The sequence below is a fragment of the Strix uralensis genome, chromosome 14, assembly GCF_047716275.1.
Source record: "Strix uralensis isolate ZFMK-TIS-50842 chromosome 14, bStrUra1, whole genome shotgun sequence".
NCBI lineage: Eukaryota > Metazoa > Chordata > Aves > Strigiformes > Strigidae > Strix > Strix uralensis.
This window is the reverse complement of record NC_133985.1, coordinates 22,872,539-22,892,549: the sequence shown is the minus strand read 5'-3', so window position 1 is coordinate 22,892,549 and position 20,011 is coordinate 22,872,539. Positions and strand designations below refer to the sequence as shown.

Sequence of the window (20,011 nt, the reverse complement as noted above, 5' to 3'; positions counted from 1 at the left end):
AACAATTGTTCCCCGTCATGGTTTTGGCTCTGGCTGCCATAAGGTAGATGGCAGCTAAAGAGCGATAAAACGGGAGAGACTGACAGTGCCGGCCCCACGGATTTGAGAAAATCCATTCTCACTGTAAATGACAGCGCTGAGTCCAGGGCAAGCAACCCTGCTGCCTCCCCCCCCAGGCAGAGAAGCACGTAGGAGCCGGCGATGGCCTCTCACCCCAGACTGTGACAAACAGACACATTTGGGGCTAATCCCCGGATGGCTGGAATTCCCTCTTTCTCCCCAGCTCAGCCATTCAGGCTGGCGAGGAGGGCTCGGGGCAGCCGCCGCTCGGCAAACACGAGCCCGCGTGCCGCGCAGCGAGCGCGTTCCGGATCAAGCTGGGCGACAGGGCAGCATTCCTGTCAAGTCAGCCATGAAACATGATGCGGAGCCAGTGCCAGCTTTATGCTTTTTTGCAAACTGGGGAAGATGGATGCTCTTGCACAAAGCTTGGGCTTCACAGAGGGCTGACAGAACAGGATCCAGCCCGAGCCTGATGCTAAAAAGTTAATCCACCTCTGTTTTCCAGTGGATGGGTCCAGGCGCAGCAACCTGATACCAGCTCAACCTTTTTGTCTCAGCTTTTTTTATTCACTGGCAGGTCTAAAGCACGATTTTCTCAGTCTTCACACCACAGCCTAATTCAGGCTGAGTCACTGCCTTCAGATATGGTTGGCGAGCCACATTTTTTTGGATGAGGTCTCCTAATTATAAAAAAGGATGTAATACTAATTACATGCTTATCTTGTAGGCAGGATATAAAGTTTAATTAGCTGTCATTTGCGCCATATGCATACAGCCCTATAAAAGCACTAGATATTATTTGGATTACACTCCTTAATTCTACACTGTACAAAGCCACAGGAGCACATACTTTGGTTTTATCCTTCTACATCATCACTGTTTGTATTAAAAAGAGTGTTCCAGCACTTGCAGCTAATACAGAAGAACCTGTAACTAGATTTATAGGACACTGCCTTAGAGGATCAGAATATCTGGGACTGGAAGCTGAATTTTTTTCAGCACTTTTCCAGAGCCACAGAAAGTAACGATGCTCAAACTGTCATTTTCTGGTGAGGACAGGATCGAGGCATGACAAAGCTCTGTCACACATGAGATACCACACAGACCGTGGGACTAGAACCGAGGCCTTGGGCAGGCAGCGATTAATGTACCAGCTCATGGACTCGTCTCCCCTTTTTCCTGCTTACACTGCACTGCATTCATCAGGATACACTCATCGTGCTTGAGCTCCAAGTGTGGGAGCAGAGCGGGGCAGCAGGCACTGGGGAGGAACAGCCATGGACATCTTCTGGCCCAGTTTTCCAAGGATTGCGCATCCAAACTGTAAAAGAACACCACCAAAGGGACAAAGAAGCAAAAAAAACCAAGCTTCCACATCCTCCTGCCTGCAGCTAATAGCTTGCATCCCTCTTCAATCCCCATGCGTTTGCCTCCCTGCTTTGATTTATTTTTTTAAGCGACTTGGTCACCTCACCTCCAGGTGAGCTAAGGCAGTTGGGCGCTGTGTAGGGGCCCTGTAATGCTGCCCACCGATCGCCATGGTGCAGAGCTTGGCCCACCGGTCTCCCACCAGCACCCCCTCCATGCCTCCCCAGGGCTGTGCTCACACGTATTCCAGCAGATGAAAGCTGCGGCCGCTGCACTCCCGCACTCCCACACTCCCACCCCCGAGCCCATCCTTGACCACACATTAACACATTCTCCCTTCCTCAGTCACCAACCCGCATCCCGCAGCTAACTCGCTCAGGGAGCAAAGTCAGCAGAAAATTAATCCAGCATTAATAAAAAAAAAAAAAAAAGAGCAGTTTCTACCTAGTTTAGCTCACTCTGGGATCAAATAACCACCAGTGCTGGTGCAAGCGTGGGGGCCACCCCAGCCCCGGCCAAGCGGGAGGAAGAGGAAGGCTGCAATCGTGTCAGCTCGAGTCAGCCCCAGCTGCTCTTCCCAGCCCTCCCTCACACCAGCGCTACCTCTGGGCGAGTCAGGCGACCAGCTGGATTAAGCAGGTTGGTTTGAAAATTAACAAGTTTTTCTTTTAGTTTTCAACTGAACCAGCTCCCTGATCTGCCAGAGCACAATATCCCTCCACCTCCATTTTCCTGCCCCATCTTTCTGCTGCTTGCAGTGGTTACAGCACCTCTGAAACACTCATTGCTAACACAGCAGGAACGAGCCACTTCTCCTCCAGGAGAGCTTTCTGCCACTTCAATGAGACTGGTCAGATAAAGCAGGAGCAGGAGCGACAGCAGGAGCAGGAGGTGGGAAACCAGCCCCGTCCCCGTGCAGCGGTGCTGAGCGGCCCTGTCAGCTTGTGGCACCTCACGGTCCTGTCCCCGCAGCCTCGGGGCAACAGCCACCCACGGGGAGGCTGGTACTAGACCCACTTATGCCAGCGTCTGGCATCGGGGATTCTGGAGGCTCCTCTCCGCCTGCTGACACCCCCGGCCCAGCAGCATTCCCAGTCACATTCCCATGTGACAGTGTTACGGGGGGGAGGGAAGGTGGAAAACCAGCCCCTCATCAGCTCTGAAAACACCAGACGCTCGGGCACACTAATGTATTTCTTTAAGCCCCAGGAGACTACAATGGGCATCTTGACTGTCAGAAACCAGGAGCTACACGAGAGGTTTCTTGGAATTGCCCTCAAGCAGCAATGTTCAAGGTCTATTTATTATGTGACTGTATATCACACACGCGTCTTTCTTGCTCTCAAGGATTTTTTTTTTTTTTATTGAGCTGGGCACAGATGAAGCATTGTATATGGCCAAAAAACCCAAGTGTTCCAGATAATATATTAGACCATCGCAATGAATCTACATGAATTCCCTGTTGTAAACCAAAGGGCATGTATTGACCTATTGTACTGACAACCTTCTGAGAGATCAGATCCTTGAGCTTGGACCTTTTGTTAGCTCTGAATACAACTCCAGAGGAGACACCGAGAGCTTCCCATTCTCCAGGGCAGCCATGTCAGCCTGGAAATCGGCTCTGGGTATGGTCTTACTTGATAGACCTTTTCCGTGTGGCTACAGCAAATAGCCTTGGAGACACCCTCAACGTACGCTCCCTCCACTGAGCATTCAGGAGTTTTACATACAGCTAACATGATTTTTGACATGTGTATACCTCTTACAGCAGAACAGTACCTTTCCTTCCTGAGTCACGCCTCTAGCGGTCACACATGAATTTCCACCTCCTCGATTCCTCTTTTCCCTTCTTCAGCTAACTTCTCTTTCCCTTGCAGTCACTCCTCCTGGCCTTCAGGCAGCTTTGCGGGGTGGGCGAGACAACCCAGGGGACAGGTCTCTACACTGAGAAGCAGTGACATGGTTGAGCCCCTATGTGGGGGCCAGGTCTCCCCAAAGTGAAAAGCAGGCAGGACTGGAGTCCCCACTCCCAATCTCCAAAACCTCGTCAACTCCCAGCTTATACTTGTTAACCTCCAATAATTTCTTTTTTTTTTTTTTTCAAAACTCATCATTAGCCATTTGTGCTACCAAGTCTTCCTGGGTTTCACAGACACCACAGGTTTGGTAACAGTTTTTGGAAGCTGGTTTTGAATGGAAATATCAATGTGAGATGCTATTAGTCAGTCTGCAGTCCTACTTGCAGTAATCTTCTCCCCATCTATCTCCTTCCAGGTCCCTATATCTGTTGTTAGTGCCTTGGGCAAGCAGCTATTCTCCCCCGCAGAGAGCATATTACCATAGCTATACTGCTACAAGCCTGTCGTCTATCTTGGGCTAATTGGCTTCGCCTCCTGCGTTTGCTCTGCAGCAGTCACACCCGCTCATACATGCCCGGGACATGCCAGCTACTTACAGCACGGTCTTTGCCAAGCCACTCTCCTGGCACGTGCCTCTGGGAGGCATCGGGAGCACTGAGAAGAGAGCAGAAATTGCAGTAACAAAGCCCACAGGCATCGCATCCGAGGGGAGCTGTCTCCAGACGAAGATAGCGCCGCGTCCTTTCATCTCCCTGGCAGGTGTCGGAGTGGGTAGACCAAGCCCCAGCTGCCAAGGGCAGCAAGTACAGGAATGCTCCTTGGGCTTGAGAGTTCTCTGGTGCTTGCACTTCTAGCCCATTTAGGAGGTTGGTTTGCCTCGATTCCTTGTTAAAAATAAAAAAACCTTTTCAGTACTCTCCAGCTAAAACACTGAGAAGCTGTATATATATCCTTGACCCTTCACCTGACCCCTCAATTCTGCCAACTGGGCCAGTCCTTTCACTCTGTCAATATGAAGCTTGCTGCGGGGGGTGGCACTTTTCCCAGCTCTCTTGATTTTTGGCACAATTCTCCAGAGTGCTGCTTGCTTCCCCCTTCCCCAATTTCAGTGGCAGCCTACTTACATTTTTACTACTTCGTTAAGGTTGATACTCTGCTCCAACACCTGCCCTGACTGCTAACCTCCCTTCTGTTCAGGTCTGTGACCCCAAAACCAGCCTGCTGTCAGCACCCGAACCAGGACCCTCCCCAGAGCAATACTCACGGATCCCTTTGGCTTTTCCTAGCCTGGTGTTACGCTTTGACTTTTGTTTCCAGGATGATGATCCCTGTGGCGCTGGAGCCAGGTTTCCACTCTCAGTCTCCTTTGTCCTCCCTTAATTTGGTGGTGGTGCTGTTGTTGATGACTATTAAAAGCACCATGAGATCCTTACGCTGAAGTACCACCAAAGAGCAGCTTTTAGAATCATCATGCTTGGGTCTGTGGTCACGCTGCCCTGCCCAGGAACTGGGCATAAAATAACTTACAAAACAGAAACCTCATTTTAAAGAGTAATGCTTTAACTGGGAGATTGCAGAGGCTCAGTTACCCGGCAGCACAAATCCCTGTTTGACTTGAGCCACAATGACCCCTTCTCTATTTCATTTTAGAGCACCATTCACACTGTAAATGTTAACGGCACTGTGCATACATGCAGAGACAGAACAAAGTGCTGCATTATTATCCGTTATCTGCAGCATGATTTAATCCGTGTCACAAATCATGAAGACAGTGGCTGCGTGATCATAACTTCTGGAGATGTGACGATCGTTCAAGCACAAAGATGAGGGCAAGAAATTACCAGGTCAGGGAACTAGGATGTCTAGAGGCATTTAGCACATCTATCGTGATGCAGAAAGAACATACATAAAGCAACTTCACTGCTTACATGTGTGCATTTGTATATATAATTACCTTCCAGGCAAAACCAGGGCTAACGGCACTGAAGATCACCGTTTCCCTGCTCATGGTCCAGGTTACATCTCAGCCCAAGAGAAAGGTGGGCTTCCAGCTTCAGCTATACTCTTCACCCCTGTTTTTTTCACTGTGCTGCCCAAGAGCTTCACTAGCTCCTTTCCTGCCCAGGCCTCACCTGTGCAGGGATTCTGTGGAGCAAAATGGTAGTTATTTAGCAAGCTGGGAAAAAAAAAAACCAAAGAAGAAAATCCACTCTCTCTGCAGCTGCCAGAGAAGTAGCAAAGGAAACGTTACTACAGGCCCTGCAGGGAAATTCTTACCGACACAAAAATGACAAGTGATACATAAGTAAGAAGAGTTTCAAGCCTGGGATTCTTTGGGTGAACCCCTTGACACGTAGCACACCACAAGGAAAATCCACCATGAGAACTAGTGCAGTGGTGCTCGTCCTCTGTTCAGCCCCACAGATCTCAGAGACCTGGGAGAGCATCCCAGGCCTCTCCTGCAACTTTTCTTGCGTCTAAGCAAGCTCAGATAACATCCTCTGAGAGTAAGAAGGGCTCAGAGCAGCAGCTAAGGGCTGAAGTTCAGGATTAAACTGACAGCCACATTGAAATTCCTACAGGACTGCGTCACAGTGATGAAAAGGCTTCTGAAAGAAAGAAAAGTGTTGGTCAGATGTTCTCTAAATTCCCTGGGAAGCTTTTCCTAGAGGAAAATAAAAGGACTGACAGGTGCATTTTGGGCAGCGACAAGGCATTAACCAGGCTGCCCAAGCTACAGCTAAACACACAAAGGCAAAGTCAGAAACAAGTTCTCAATTAAATGGAAAAGTGAAATTAGTCATGCCCCTGGGAATCACTGTAGCACAGGAAGCTGAAATGGAAAAGTAATAAGGGAACCAAGGGCTATGAAATCTTCAAAGATGTTCATGGAAGAAGTATTTAAATAACAGGGTTAATTATAGATATGACAAAGTTTCATTGTCAGGAAAGGCCAAACAGTCTATCTATTCTTACTCTCACTTTTTTCGGGAAATACGAAATCTCATCGAAGGCCCAGCCAAGCAGCTGCCACTCATTTCCTCTGCAAACACCAAATAGCAGCCTCGATCCGTGTTCTACATGGGAGCTTTGGTCCCTTAATGCTCCGTGGAAAAGCACTTCCACAGGTTGTTACACAGGGGTTTGCGGTGGGGAGAGGGAGCAACAGGCTGAGGAGCGCAGGACCCCGATGGGCTGAGGGTGTAGGAGCAGGTCATCCTCTCCCAGAAGGACTCACTGATGTGCCCCTTGGAGATGGAGTAGCAGCAGTCAGCACCCAGAGGTGTAACTGGCTGGTTTTATACCTCGCATTTACCAAAGGCTGGACGTCAGCTGCTTTCCAGCACACACACATGCCACATACCCCCTCTGAAAGCCATCACACCAATTCATACCAAGGAATTTGTACATTCCTCAGCTCTCCTCTGCAAGGGACACCCTTAGAATCTGTCAGGTTAAGGGACAAAACCAGTCTCACGCAGCCGAGGCATCGGATTGAGCCGGAGCTGCGGCCTGGAGAACCCGGCCGTGCCGGACAAGCCACGGGCTGCGTAGCCAGGCGGGGAAACAAGCAGCACATGAAACCCGTAAAGTGATTCCCAGCTTCTGCCGTTTGCGCAGAGCTCCCAAACCCCTCCAGGTTTGGAGGGGAGCCCCCGCCCTGGCGGGTTCTCCTCGCAGGAGCCTGGTTCAGCTTCCTGAGGCTGGCCATGGGAGGGGTGTGGGGCTCTGGGGACTCCGAGGCGCAGCCAGCTTGCAGGGCACCAGCCTTGGACAGCACCTTGCTGACCGCGGGAGCCAGAGCAGCAGAAATACAACACACATCCCAAGCTTTGCAAGGCAGGCAGGGAACCACTTGCTGAGAGAGGCAGCTCAGAATTAAGACTGTGGAACTTAAAGTGATGTTTAAACCTACACTTTTAAGTCTGTGGAGATTTGGCCTCCCAGTTTCAGAGAGGGGCAGGGGAGCAGCCTAGGACAAGCCGGGTGTGATTTTCAAGAGCAGCCAACACCCACAGCTCCCTTTGGGCTGGAAGGGCTCAGCCCCACAGAAGGGATTTGCTCTACACCATGCAGCACCGTGGAGCCTTTCCACCCACGACAGCAGCAAGCTTTCACCAGGGTACATACCAGTGACAGTTGCCCAGATGAGCACTCGCAGCAGAACCACGTCCCCTGCATCACAGTTGGAAAAGACCTTGAAGATCCTCTAGTCCAACCACTAACCTCACACCGACCATTCTCAACTCCACCAGATCCCTCAGCACTATGTCAATCAAGCCCAGACCCACAGCAGGAAGGCCTTTGGCCACCACCAGCATCAAACACCTACCTGCCCCATCCCAGTACACCCCACAACCTGCCTGCGCAGGAGCTGGAGGCAAGTCCCAGTGCTGCAACAGCAAAGACCCCAGCACATACCCAGGCTGGCTGCCCAGCACAGCCACCCCAGCCCAGGGCACCACAGAGCTCCCCAAAGGCTACAGCCAGCTGGAGCAGTGGGATTTAAACCCTGCTCCGCCCTGTAGCCCATCAGCACTGACACCCTGCAGCTGGTCCCTCTCCCAGCAACACCCTGGGCAGGGTGAGCCCCTCAGGGAGAGCACCTGGAAGCCCAGAGTCACAGAATCACAGGATGAACCTTTGAAGATCATCCAGTTCCAAGCCCCTGCCCCAGGCAGGGCCACCTTCCACTAGCCCAGGTTGCCCAAAGCCCCGTCCAACCTGGCCTTGAACCCTCCCAGGGAGGGGGCAGCCACACCTTCTCTAGGCAACTGGCTCCAGCATCTCACCACCCACATTGTAAAAAATCTCTTCCTTATGTCCCATTTAAACTGAGCCCAAGGGGCAGAAGACCCTTCACCCATCCTGCCGCTCAGTTTTCTCTCACTTTGGTGTTCCAGCCTGCACGCTGCTGCCTGCCCCGCGCTGCTCCAGCTCTGCACAGCCCAGAGCGGGGATGCAGCCGGGAAGGAGCATGCCACAGCTAGCTCAGACCCCCGCCCAACAGCCCCCCCTGGGCTCGCTTTCCTCGCGTGTCAAAGTACAGTGGCAGGCTGTAATAAAACTGCAGACACGCCGTGGATAAACAGTCCCTAGCGATCCCCAGGCCGAACTGCGAGCTGCCAGGGCACGCGAGGCAGATGGGAACTGCTTCTTGCAGGCACCTTCTGGGGTGGTTTGAAGCCATACAAAACCTCCGACCACTTAAGTGGGGTTATATTATCATAAGGCAATTCCAAGGAGAGGAATGTTTTCCCAAAATTTGTATAACCACTGGAAAAAAGTCACAAACCACTGTGAAATTGAGCTGAAGCTGTGTTTCCAGGAATTAGAACCAGAAGTTCCCAAACCAAACTCCAGTTTCCTTTTTGGAGGGTTTCCAGGGATGTCTGCTGTGCATTAGCCCTGGTACGACCCGTAAGATGGATGTAAGCGCTGGCTCTCCCTGTGTAAATATTAATTTCCTCACAGTTCTGCTCAGTGGTCCCAGTCTCGGTGTTCCCTCTTTTTCTGTCTGCTCCTGGAAGCTGGATGGAGGTTCTCCTCTCCCCCAGCACTCGGTGACCACCCCTTGCACACGCTCCTTTTGCCCTGGTGCCAGCTTTACATCAACTCCCCACTGTTGGCTTCAATGGAAATTGTTTTGATTTTTGTAATTACAGCAAGGCCACTGCCTTTCCTGGATAAAAATGCCTTCAAGAATAGCTAATGGTATCTCCAAAATCCTGTGGAAATCCCTACTGACTATCCCAACTTTGCCCGGAAAGCCAGACAAAGGGGTTTGCCCTTGGGGCTGGGATTGGGAGGCAGGAACTGGCCGCTGCAGCTCCCTCTGCCCGGCTCTGCCAGAGGGTGCAGACCCCCCAGCATCGTGCCCACGCTGCCTTTGCCTGTCGTTAGCTCCGCACTTGGCTTGGACCCTTCTCTGCAGTCTCTGAGGCTGGTGTTTCCTTTCCCTTCTCTCAGCAGAAGCCGGGGAAGGGCAGCTGAGCAGGAGGGTGCTGTGAGGGTGCCCAAGGGGCTGGGTGTGATGGGAGACCTCGGGGTCTCCGCGGGGCCAGAGCCGAGGGGAACTGGGAGGGAGAGGAACAGAGACGCTGCAGCAGAGCTGGTTTACAAGAAAAGAGAAGAAGAACCAGGAAACAGATTTGCATTTCGTTAATGAACTGAAGAAGGAAGACGAGGCGCTGCCCTGCGGGGAGGTGTGCGGGCCCCATCCCTGTGCCTGGCAGCCCACCCCAGAGCTAGAGAGGGACCGCGGCTTTGAATTCAAGGATGTTTTGTCCTGCTCCAGGGAGGCGGCTTCTTCCGAGCGGAGCGGATCAGAGGCTGAAGCTTGCCTTCCCTCCTCAGCATCACGCAGAAGCAGCCCACAGCCGGGGGCTCGTGGCAGGTGGGGAACGGGGACCACCCCGTGGCACTAGGAGTGATCTGGGGGGACGCGTCTGCTCCCGGTGAAAGCGTTTTGCCTGTGAACTCAGAGGGCCGTGTGGGAGAGCAGCCCCCATGGAGCAGCGTGGGGTGGGACACAGCCACAGAAAACACCCAGTTGTGTGAAACTGATTGTGGGGAGGCATAAGGACCAGTAAAGTACCGATACCTGTGGCGGTGCGTTTCTCTACACCCCAGAGCTCTCCAGGGAGATGGGTGAGGACTGACGGTGTGGTTTCAGCCATGCTGGCAGCAGATGCACGGCCGGATCCTGGCGCCTCACTTAACCCGCTTTTACTGTGTCAGCATGTAAACACAGAGCCCAGCCAGAAACCCTGCCTGTCCCCACAGATCGGTGCGGCGGCTTCACCGTGCGCCTCGGGGACAAGGGGACTGAAGCTGCACAGGAGGCGGGCTGCTCTGGGAGCAGAACAAAATTATCCTCGTCATCTCAATTATTTTTCAATCATGTATTTCACCTGTTCAAGGTTATGGCATGAAGTGTTCTCACACTGCACAGGACACCCCAGCCAATGCAGCCCTCGGGGCAGAGCCGCAGTAAGCAGATCCACCTCCTCGTATTCACCTTGGCGCACAAAACCCCGGCGCGGCACCGTGTTTACTTTCACGGCAGCGTTTGCAGAGGACGTGCCCTTGAAACGTGCAGATAAGATACTGATGATTGGGAGCAATTCCGTTTGCTATTAAAAACATTAAGCGACTGGAGAGCTCCTCATCTGTTACCTGCTGCAAGGGCACGCAGGACACCACGGCAGCCCCGGGAGGTCCCGAGGGCATCGCTGCCCACCCTGCCTGCTCCTGGCCCCGCAGCAGCCCCGCGGCAGCCCCGGGAGGTCTTGCGGGCATTGCTGCCCACCCTGCCCACACCCACAGCGCAGACGTGCAGCCCAGCTGAGGGTCAGCCTCCCGGGGTCAGCACCGAGGTGCCCGTCCCCGTACAACTCTCCTCTTTCCAATCCCACTCCTCTGCGGCTTCTCACTCGAGTTCCCGGGAGAGCAGCAGCCCCTTTCCCTGCAAAGCCGTCCTGCTGAAACCAGTAACAATTCCTGATTAATGAGTCTGGCCCTGCTTGTTCCTCTCCGGTTTGGGTTTCTTTGCTTTCCCCTTCCTGTGGTGGGACGCAGGAGGGCGTGAGGTCTCTGCGAGCCAGGTTGCACGCCTGTTTATATTCACTTGGCTTGTGAGATGGGGTTTGAAACGGGCCTCTCTTAAACTAAAAATACATTATTTACTGTACAATTAAATATTTGTTTCCTAGTGGATTGGACTCAAGTGAACTCTATTTTCTACAACACTGTTTAAGTATGACTTACATTCTTCCCCATTGCCTTCAGTTTTGTATCATTAATTTTCTTGCTCATTATGTCTTTATTAGCTGCAGTGAGGTTTTCCTGTGACTTTACACAGTAAAAAATGAAATGGAAAAAAATTTCAAAAGAACAAACCCAAAGATTTTAGAAATGACTTTGAAATTGAATTCATCTCTCACTAATTTGATCTGTAGGAAGCACAGCGGCAAATTGAATACAGAATATTTCTTAATTATTCAAGAGCACTTCCCCGTGCAAGTACATCGGCCCAGTCTGGGCATGCAATTATCATATTTTATAACAATAGTACCACGGCGTACTCAAGCGGACTGTCACAGCCTTTGCCTGCAGATTATCTGACTCACCAAACCCTTCCCTCGGCGCCGATGTTTCGCTCCAGACAGGCCGTTATTTCCAGCAGCAGCCTGGCAGGGCAGGGCAGGGCTTCCACCGGCCGAGCACTGCTGGAGGCTCCCCACGGCCCTGGCTGCAGCATCCGACACATCGTTCCAGGGGGATGGGACCGGCTCCCCGATTGCACCCACGTCTCCTCTGCGCGCTCTGCGTGCTGGCCACAACCTCTGCGGGCTGAGCCCAGGAGAGGAGGGCTTGTGGAGCACGGCCAGTCAGGGGCCAAGGTCTGGAGCAAGCCCTGTGTATCTCGGGTACCCCCCACAGGTATCTCGGCCTGGCCACGTAGGACCCATCGTTGCCGGGCATTAGGTCACAGCGCAGAGGTTTTGCCTGAATTTTTTGGGGGGGAAAAATCAAATGCACCAAAAAATCATGTCAATGTTTACGGCAGGTTGCCCACATTTGATCCAAGGTGACTCCTGCTGTCTTGTGGACATACATTTCTTGAAAATAATTCAGTGTGAAAACCCAAATGATTTTTCTTGCTTGTGGAATCGGGCGAGTTCCTCATTCATTCCATACTTCCCAGTCGGACATTGGTGCAGCCAAACCCCCCCCGGCCGGGACAGCCGCCCCCCGCACACTGCACAGCCCCACACTCAGCACCCGAGAGGAGGGCGAGCTGCGATTTTCTGGGTTAATTGCCAGGATGCCAGTGAAGGGGAGACACAGAGATTCCTTTGTGCCGGCTCCAAGTGCCTCTGTTCCAGGAGAATGGCTTATAATCGACCTTGCTTTGTGTGGCCAGCCCTGGCCAACACTATTTGCACAAGTGGCTGAGCTGACAAAGACAAAATCAGGAATTCTTGGAGATTTTGGGCAGTGAGGTATCTCCTGGAGCAGCCCCCAGACACTGAAGCCCCAGTTTTGTTTTCTTCTTGGGGTTCAGATCAGAAAATCCAATGCCGCAATGAGCAGAGCATCCCCAGGCTGCCCTCCCTCCCCTCCTGCATGCCCAAGGCAAAGAAGAAGGCAGCAAAGCAAAAGAAATATCAACCAGTGACATGCGTACGGAGAGCCGGGCTCCTTCAATTCCAAACATCCGTGTGACCTCCCGGGCTCTGGCGTGGTCCTGCCGGGCCCGGCCCCCCCGCAGTGCCTGCACCCAGCACCCACAGCCCCGCCAGCACCGCAGCCCTGCTGGCCGCAGCCCGCTTACGCCAAAATGAGGAAAGACAAATCTTATTTCCGTTGTCAAACATGTGGGAAATAAAATTAAAACCAGTCAGTCAAATATGAACGTGGTGGGGCTAGTGATCGGCATCACACGCTTTCCAGATGTGTTAATACAAAATATAAAAATGCATTTTAAGACGTTTGCCGCTGTCCTGGGTGTGGGGCTGATGGCTGGGTGCCGGGGGGAGTTTGGAGCTCACCGACTGGGTGAAGGTGGCAGAGCATGGCCCCACGGTGCTCCCCTGGGAACATCCTCGTCACCACTGGATACTGCCCCAGCAGTACGGGCTGCTGGAATCAGGAGACATAACCAGCTCTGTTATGGTGGAAGAGGTCAAAAAGACAGAAAGGGTAGTAGTTCAAGAGCCATTGCTAATAGATGAACAAAATAATTTATATAAACCGGACTTGGTATTTGTCAAAGCGGAAGAAGCTCTGGTGGTAGATGCCACAATTAAGTATGGAAGTAAATCAGCATCACTGGTGGAAGCAGCATGGGAGAAAGTAAAGAAATACCAATGTCTCAAAGATTAAGTGCAAGAATTGACCAGCACTACTGGGCAGGTCCTCGTGCAGCTCTGGAAGCGGCTGCTGCGTGACGAGCCCTTCCCAAAGCCAGAGGAGCCTGCGGCCGCCCCCTCTCACCAGGTGGGAGATGCTGGCAAGCGGTGGGAAAGGGCACGGGACATGTCTGGGGATGGCAGCTCTTCCCCGGTGCCGCGTTTTCCTGCAGCCCAGGACCTGTGGCCTCAGCACCATGACCCCCAGCAGAGGTTCAGCGCAGGGACCAGTCGGGACGGCTCCAGCGACGCAGGCTCTGACGGGGCCAAGACGGGACTTTTCCACCCTTCCTTCAGAGCCAGCTCTGCCGGGGACCGCCGCCGCTCAGGCTAACAAAGCAGTTTCCCAGGCGGGGAGAAAGCTGCCTTGGCTCGCCTTCTGCGGAAGCGGGGGCAGCTCCAACAGCTATGGCAACCACACAACGATCAGAGGGAAGAGGAGAGGGATGATAACGAGCAGATAGCAGCTACGGGCCTTACCTCGGGTGGGGTTTGTAAACAAAAGCAGCTACAAGTGCAGCTGTAAGAAGCAGCGGGCAATGCACCACCTCCCTGCCTGCAGGAATTACCTGGATGTCAGCGGCTCCCAAAGTCAGGCAGGTTAAAAGCAGCCTGAGCCGGGTAATCTGAGCCCTGAGGAGCCTCCCGGGCTCTTTGCGTTTATAGTCAGCAAATTTTGGAAGACTGGAAGGAGTGAAAAGTGAAGGTGCCTGTGGGCTCCTGGCAGCAGCGGCCTGTCAGCTCGGTGCTGCGCTCGGGACAAGGCTGTGGCAGCTGATTGATGCTGGGCTTGATGGAGCAGGGCAGGGTCAGACTGGCTCTTAGGAAGTATTTCTTTGCAGAAGGGGTTGTTGGGTGTTGGAATGGGCTGCCCAGGGCAGGGGGAGAGTCCCCATCCCTGGAGGGGTTGAAGAGTCGGGTTGACCCAGCGCTGAGGGATCTGGTGGTGTTGGGAACGGTCAGTGTGAGGTTCATGGTTGGACTGGAGGAGCTTCCACCCAGATGATTCTGTGATTCTGTGAAAGGAGGAAACAACACCGGGTGGCGGAGGAGTAGGAAAAATGGGTTCTGTCAAGCTAACTTGATCTATTTTTAGATAAAACCATAATTAAGTCAGTACTTGATAATAGCAGTACTTTTAAGGTAACAGGGCTTCTGTTACATATCTGATTTGCAACAAATGCAACATGGCACATATTAAATGAATCAAAAATGTCTGCTGTCCCAGAAATGTAATTACAGGAGAAGATTCCTCATTTGGTTAGTGTATCCAGGAGAGTCCTCTGGGAATCAGCTCTTGACTCCAAACTAGTGCTGAGCGCAAGTAAACAATGTTCATTTCAATATATAAGGTCATCTGTTAACGAACAAAGGATGGGAGTCATTCTTCAGGAGGGGGTGCTCCCTCCTGGGAAACGGTGACTGGGAAAGGCTGGCGGGATCCTGGCGAACGAGCGGGGACTGAGAGCGATGCGCGAGACCACGGGAAAGACAAACAAAATTACCCGACTGCGTGTCTGGGTGGGAGAGCGGCTGGTTCTGACAGAAATCAGGGTGAGTGGGACGATCTTGATGAGGAACAGTCTGCCTGCCGCAGCCGCAGTGGGCGGGCAGAGGCCTGGCACCACCTGCGGCCACCGTCACTGCGGGGGCAAACACGAGCCCGGAGCCATGGCAGCGGTGGGAACGGGGTCCTGGGCCCACGGGGGTGCCGCCAGATGTGCGCAGTGCCAGCTGTGCCCGCTGCGCCACAGCTGCCCACCCTGCTGCCACCCAGATGTGCTCCAGCTGCGGGTGCTGCCACCCACCAGTGGCCTCACCTGTGTGGGCCTCGTATGCTCCACGGCTGCCAGATGTGCCACAGCTGCTCCAGTTGTGCCCAGTTCCAGCTGTGCTGAGCTCCAGCTGTGCCCCCCAGCAGCGCTCGTTCCCCTCTGTGCCGCAGTCCCCCCTTTGCCGGCTCCCAGCTGAGCGCATCCCCCAGCGGTGCGCCCCCAATCCAGCTGTGCCCAGCTGCGGCCCCGCGGCGCCCCCTGGCGGCCCCTCCCTCTCCTGCAGCAGTGTCTCTGCTCGGTCGCCTCCTTCATCCCTTCTTTAAAATCATTAAAATTATACAGTAATTGTTTTCCCCTTGAGCCCTCCCCCGGCCCGGAACGGTTCCAGAGGGGACAAGGGGCTCCACAGGTGCTTTTGGTTTCTACACCGTTATCACAAACCCAGCGTTAATTTGCTGAGAGTGCGAAAGAAAAGCTTCTACCCCGGTGGTGTTCGTACAGCAAGAGTCCCCCCGAAAAGAGAACAGAGCCTTCAGTAGGTGTCAGAGAGCAATTCCTCATTTCACAGAAAAACGGTTAATAAAACTGGAAAAAGAAAGTAATTTTATGTGTTATCCTTCTACGTTTATATGTTTTCGACCTGGATTTTTCATGAATCTGGAATAACTCACTTCTCTGTAAACCAAACACCTACCTCTGATTAAAGTTTCACACCGTGGGTCCCATCCTGTACCCGGCCCGTGCTGCCGTGTGCCACCTGCCCGCGGGGCTGTGCAGCTCCACGCTGGCTGCCAAAACTGGCTTCTTCCACAGCTACACTTGGGACACTTCCTAGGGAGAGGGAAATGCAGGTTTCTCTGAGACTCCGGCTTGTCTGGGCAAAGGTGTGTCCATGCACACACGTCTCTCCCCCGCCCTGCGCCGCCTACACAGCAGGGAGAGTGCCCAGGGGGATCAGCCCCTTCCACAGGCACCTCTGGCCTCCAGCACAGAAACTTTAATGAGTTTTTTTCACCCAAAGACCCAATTTCAGCAACCAAACACTCCCTGACAGCATCTGCTCCTCCTGCCGCCCACCGCGAAAGGGCACAGATGTGTCCACGTGTGTGTGGGGACCAGCCAGATGTGGTGTCACATCCCAGGCACCCCTTTCGTACCCCACTCCTGACCCCCACCGAGCCGGGCTGCTCTTCCCCACCACCACCCTTCAGCCTTCACCTGGGGGGGCTGAAGGACATAAATGGGATAAAAATAATCAGCCCTGCCAGGGGCTGGAGTCATCAGGATGTCCCCAAGGACCTGTCTCCTCTGGGAGGCCCCAGGGCAGGGACCTGTGCATGCTGGGGCACGGCCTCTGGCCTCCAGCATGTTGTGGGGGGGACCCCCAGCAGCCCCCCACCCCCCCATATCTGTGCACACCCATCTCCTCCAAGCACTGGTGGGGGACGATGAGCAGTTCGCGGGGTCAGGCCTCACAATGGTTTATGTCGAGGCTGCTGCAAGCTGCGAGCGTTTTTTTTAATGGACTTATCTCCCATCAGCTTCCTGACGGGCTGTTTAGGGGGGGGGGGGGGGGGGGGGGGGGCGAAATGAGCAGAAAAAGGGCAAACAGTGCTGGGGAGACTTGGACAGCAAGAGCCCTGGGGGACACAGGGCAGGGGGTGCCCACGGGTACAGGGCAGAGGGGCAGCTGGGCATGGCCTCCGCACTGCAGCCCGTTTGCCATTGTCCCCTGAGTGCACAGACGGCTTGGGGACAGAAAGGGCTTTGCAGCAAGAGAGGGAAAAGGCTGGGGAGGACACGGGACAGTGAGCCAGCAGTGGGGTTTAACCCCATCCTGCGGGCGGGCAGGCAGAGGTCCTGCAAGGCCCTCGGGGTGGGGGGGGAGGCAGACTGGGTTAAATCCTCGTCTTTCACCTGGGCTGGAGTCCAGCCCCAAAATAGCAGTCCAAAAACAAGATCACATGAGAGGAAAAAAATAGCAAGGCGACAGATTATCCATACTTCCTCGTCCTATGGGGTGCAGAGCGGCGGCCCGCGCTGCCAGCCGCGGCAGTGCCCGTGTCCGTCCGAGGGACGCTGCCCTGCTCCGGAGCCGCCCGTGAGTGGTGCGAGGGCGTGCGGGTGTGGGTGAGCGTCGCTCCGGGAGCTTCCTCAGCCTCCCCCCAGGGAACGGGGCAAGGGGCAGGGTGACCCCCAGCAGCATCAGCCTCCCTGCTGCTCCCACGGTGCTGCTGCCTGCGCCGGTGCCACCATCACCACCCAGCCCCGTGCACCCCAACCCGGCAAGCGAGCAGCCCTTCCAGCATCCCCCAGTGCCCCCCACCCCGGGCACGGTGTCCTGGCAGAGCCGGGGCCCGCGGGGGCTTTGCGACCCCTTCCCAAATAATCTGCAACGCACGGACCTGAACTCCTGGCCAAGTTTGCCGGCTCAGATGGGTGTGTGGGCTGGGGGAACAAGTGGGGTTTCTTTTTCCTCTCGCCAGGCTCAGAGGCAGGGAGCAGGCAGGGAGGCAGGAGGGGGACACGTTCCTCCTCAGCGCTGCTCCCAGCTTGAACTGGGCTGAGCAGCACTCGCTAAGGCATTTCAGCGATACAGCCCCGAGAGGGATGAAACCAAAGCCTGGGGCCTGGGGGATCTTGTGGGTCTCGTTGGAAGCGTGCAGAAAGTTTTGCCTAAGTCATCTCTGCTGCACAATGGTGGTTTGGGGGGGGGAGAGGGGACGCTCGGCTGCCCGCACAGGCACTGCCTGCGTGCGGCTGGGACCCGGCAGAGAGAAGCACCTCCTGCTTCCTCAGGGCAGAAAGCGGCTGGATGGTTAATTATTCACTGTGCTTCCAAACAACCCCAAGAAGTGTATGATGTTATTTATGGGACTCATAAATAACTGGGGAGGGCGGGAGGAGGCCGAGCTGGCTGTGAAGGCAGTGACCCCCCTCCCCGCACAGCAGCAGGGCCCCGGGGGCCGTGGAGCCAGCAGCATCTGGGCTTTGGCCAAGGCGCTTCTCAGCGCAGGGGGGACGTTGCCTCGCGTGAGAAAATGGAGCAGCGTTTCCTAATATTCCTCACACCCTGACAACCCCAATGCCTCTCAGCTAGGAAAGCCCGGGCCAAAGCCAGGGCTGTTTTTTTTTGAGGTTCAGAAATGTTTGGCTAGAGCTTTCTCATTTTTTCTTTCTATTTTCAATGTGGCTGAAATAGCAGGAGGAAATCTTATGTGAGCTTGTTCAAACTGAAAGAAAAAAAAAGAATATTGACATGCTCATGCTAGAAAGGCCCCGAGTGTGCCGGTGCTGCTGGATGCTTTAGGAGCCGTCCCCACGAGCTGCTGTTAACCGCACCCAGCTAGGATGTGTTTTTATCAAAACGTCTGGGCTCAGTACGCTTTCAGCCCAGACTGCCTGTCCAAACATACAGGCTCTGTGTGAGCCAGGACTAAAAGCCTATTCTAAGCGAGCCTTAGATAACGCAGCTTAAATACCACATCAAAGCAGCCGTGGAGGCGGGCCAGGCTCTGAAGTCACGGCACTTGCTTCTCCAACACTGCAGCCAGCTAACGCGCCGCAACCCGCAGCCTCCGCACGCCGCACGGCCTGCGCCCCGCGAGCCCACCATGGTCTGACACCCCACAAGCCCACCATGGGCTCCCCATGAGCCCACTGTGGTCTGGCACCTCACAAGTCCACTGCTGGCACCCCACAAGCCCACCACGAGCCCAGCGTGAGTCCACCATGGTCTGGCACCCGGCACCCCAGAAGCCCACCATGGGCTCCCCATGAGCCCACCACAGTCTGGCACCCCATGAGCCCACTGCTAGCTCCCCGTACGACCACCATGGGCTCCCCATGAGCGCACCACAGGCTCCCCATGATCCCACCACAGTCTGGCACCCTGTGAGCCCACTGTGGGCTCCCCACAAGCCCACTGCTGGCACCCCATGAGCCCACCATGGTCTGGCACCCCACAAACCCACCGCAGGGTCCCCACGAGCCCAAGGCCCTGGCAGCGGCACCAAGCCCAAGCTCTGGCTAGACGGCCCCGTCCTTGGGGAGCCGGGGCTGTATTTTTTCGGGCTGGCCACCCTTTCCAGAGCGCTTCGGCTTTTCCAGCCAAGCTCTCCCCAGCCCCCAGCCTGGTGCCAGCACCCGGCAAGGTCCCACGGGTCCCAGCTGCCCAGGCCCCATCCCTCGGCATTGGGCAGAGCCCCCAGCCCCGCTGGTGGGGTGCACCCGGGAGCTGATCGGGGGGTCCATCACCTTCCCCGGGAGGGCCCTGAAACAACCAGCGCTTGCACAGAACAGCACGGAGCACAGGGATGGGGATGGGAAAGCCAGTAAAGAAACCCTGCTTGGCCGCCAGCTTTTTGGGGGAGGGTTTTTTGGGGGTTTTGAGGGATTTTTTCGTTTTGTTTTTTTGGTTGGTTTTTTTTTTTTTCCCCTCTGACCCTGCTGCGCCGCAGTCCGCTGTTTCCCCGGCGATGGGAGGCCCGACAGCAGCCCCCGCCCGCGGGGCTGACCCAGCGGGGCCGGCAGCGCAGGCAGCGCAGGCAGCGCCGGCAGCCGCCGGGCAGGTGACCGGTGCCGCTCGCTCCGGGGGCGCAGCCGCGATCGAGCATCGCCTCCCCCTTCCCTTCCTTCCCCCCCGGCACCCTCCTGCCGCCGCGAGGCAGCTTTCATCATCATCATCATCATCGGTTTTTAATTTTTTTTTTTTTTTTTTTTTGGCTTTATTCGATCCCGTTTCTCCCTGCGCTCGACACGGCGGAGCCGCAGCCGGGAGAACCGCGGTAGGTGCCGCGGGGGGGTGGGGGGGGGCTGAGCCCACCGGGGTGCCCACGCGTGTCCTGCGAGCCCCCCGGCTCCCCGCGGGATGCCGGCACAGCCCGGGGGCGGGGGGGGGGGCAGGGGGACAGGACCCCTCTCCAGGGCCAGCTTTAGGGTGTCAGGGTGCAGCTCCCCCACCTCGGCTTGGCCCAAAACCCCCAAACCCTGCAAGTGGGTGGGAGAGGAGGGGCTTGAAAAACGGGAG

At 55.0% G+C, this 20,011-nt stretch overlaps 1 protein-coding gene and 1 long non-coding RNA gene across 3 annotated transcripts in view; one reads left to right on the top strand and one right to left on the bottom strand.

Moving 5' to 3' along the window:
- Nucleotides 1-614: 614 nt before the first annotated feature.
- Nucleotides 615-4,747, bottom strand: LOC141949739 (uncharacterized). Its single transcript, XR_012630846.1, has 3 exons — nt 4,555-4,747; nt 3,887-4,174; nt 615-1,384 (listed from the first exon to the last, which is right to left on the bottom strand). It is a non-coding gene; the product is annotated as an uncharacterized LOC141949739 (long non-coding RNA).
- Nucleotides 4,748-16,975: 12,228 nt separating this feature from the next.
- The window catches only part of FGF1 (fibroblast growth factor 1), a 29,911-nt gene continuing 26,875 nt past the window's right edge, over nt 16,976-20,011 (top strand). The window contains exon 1 of one of the 2 annotated variants that reach the window (XM_074883597.1): nt 16,976-17,083. The gene's annotated coding sequence lies outside the window, so the exon portion shown is untranslated. Of the gene's footprint in view, nt 17,084-19,166; nt 19,770-20,011 lie in introns of those variants that run through there. The other variant, XM_074883598.1, reaches the window with a different exon arrangement.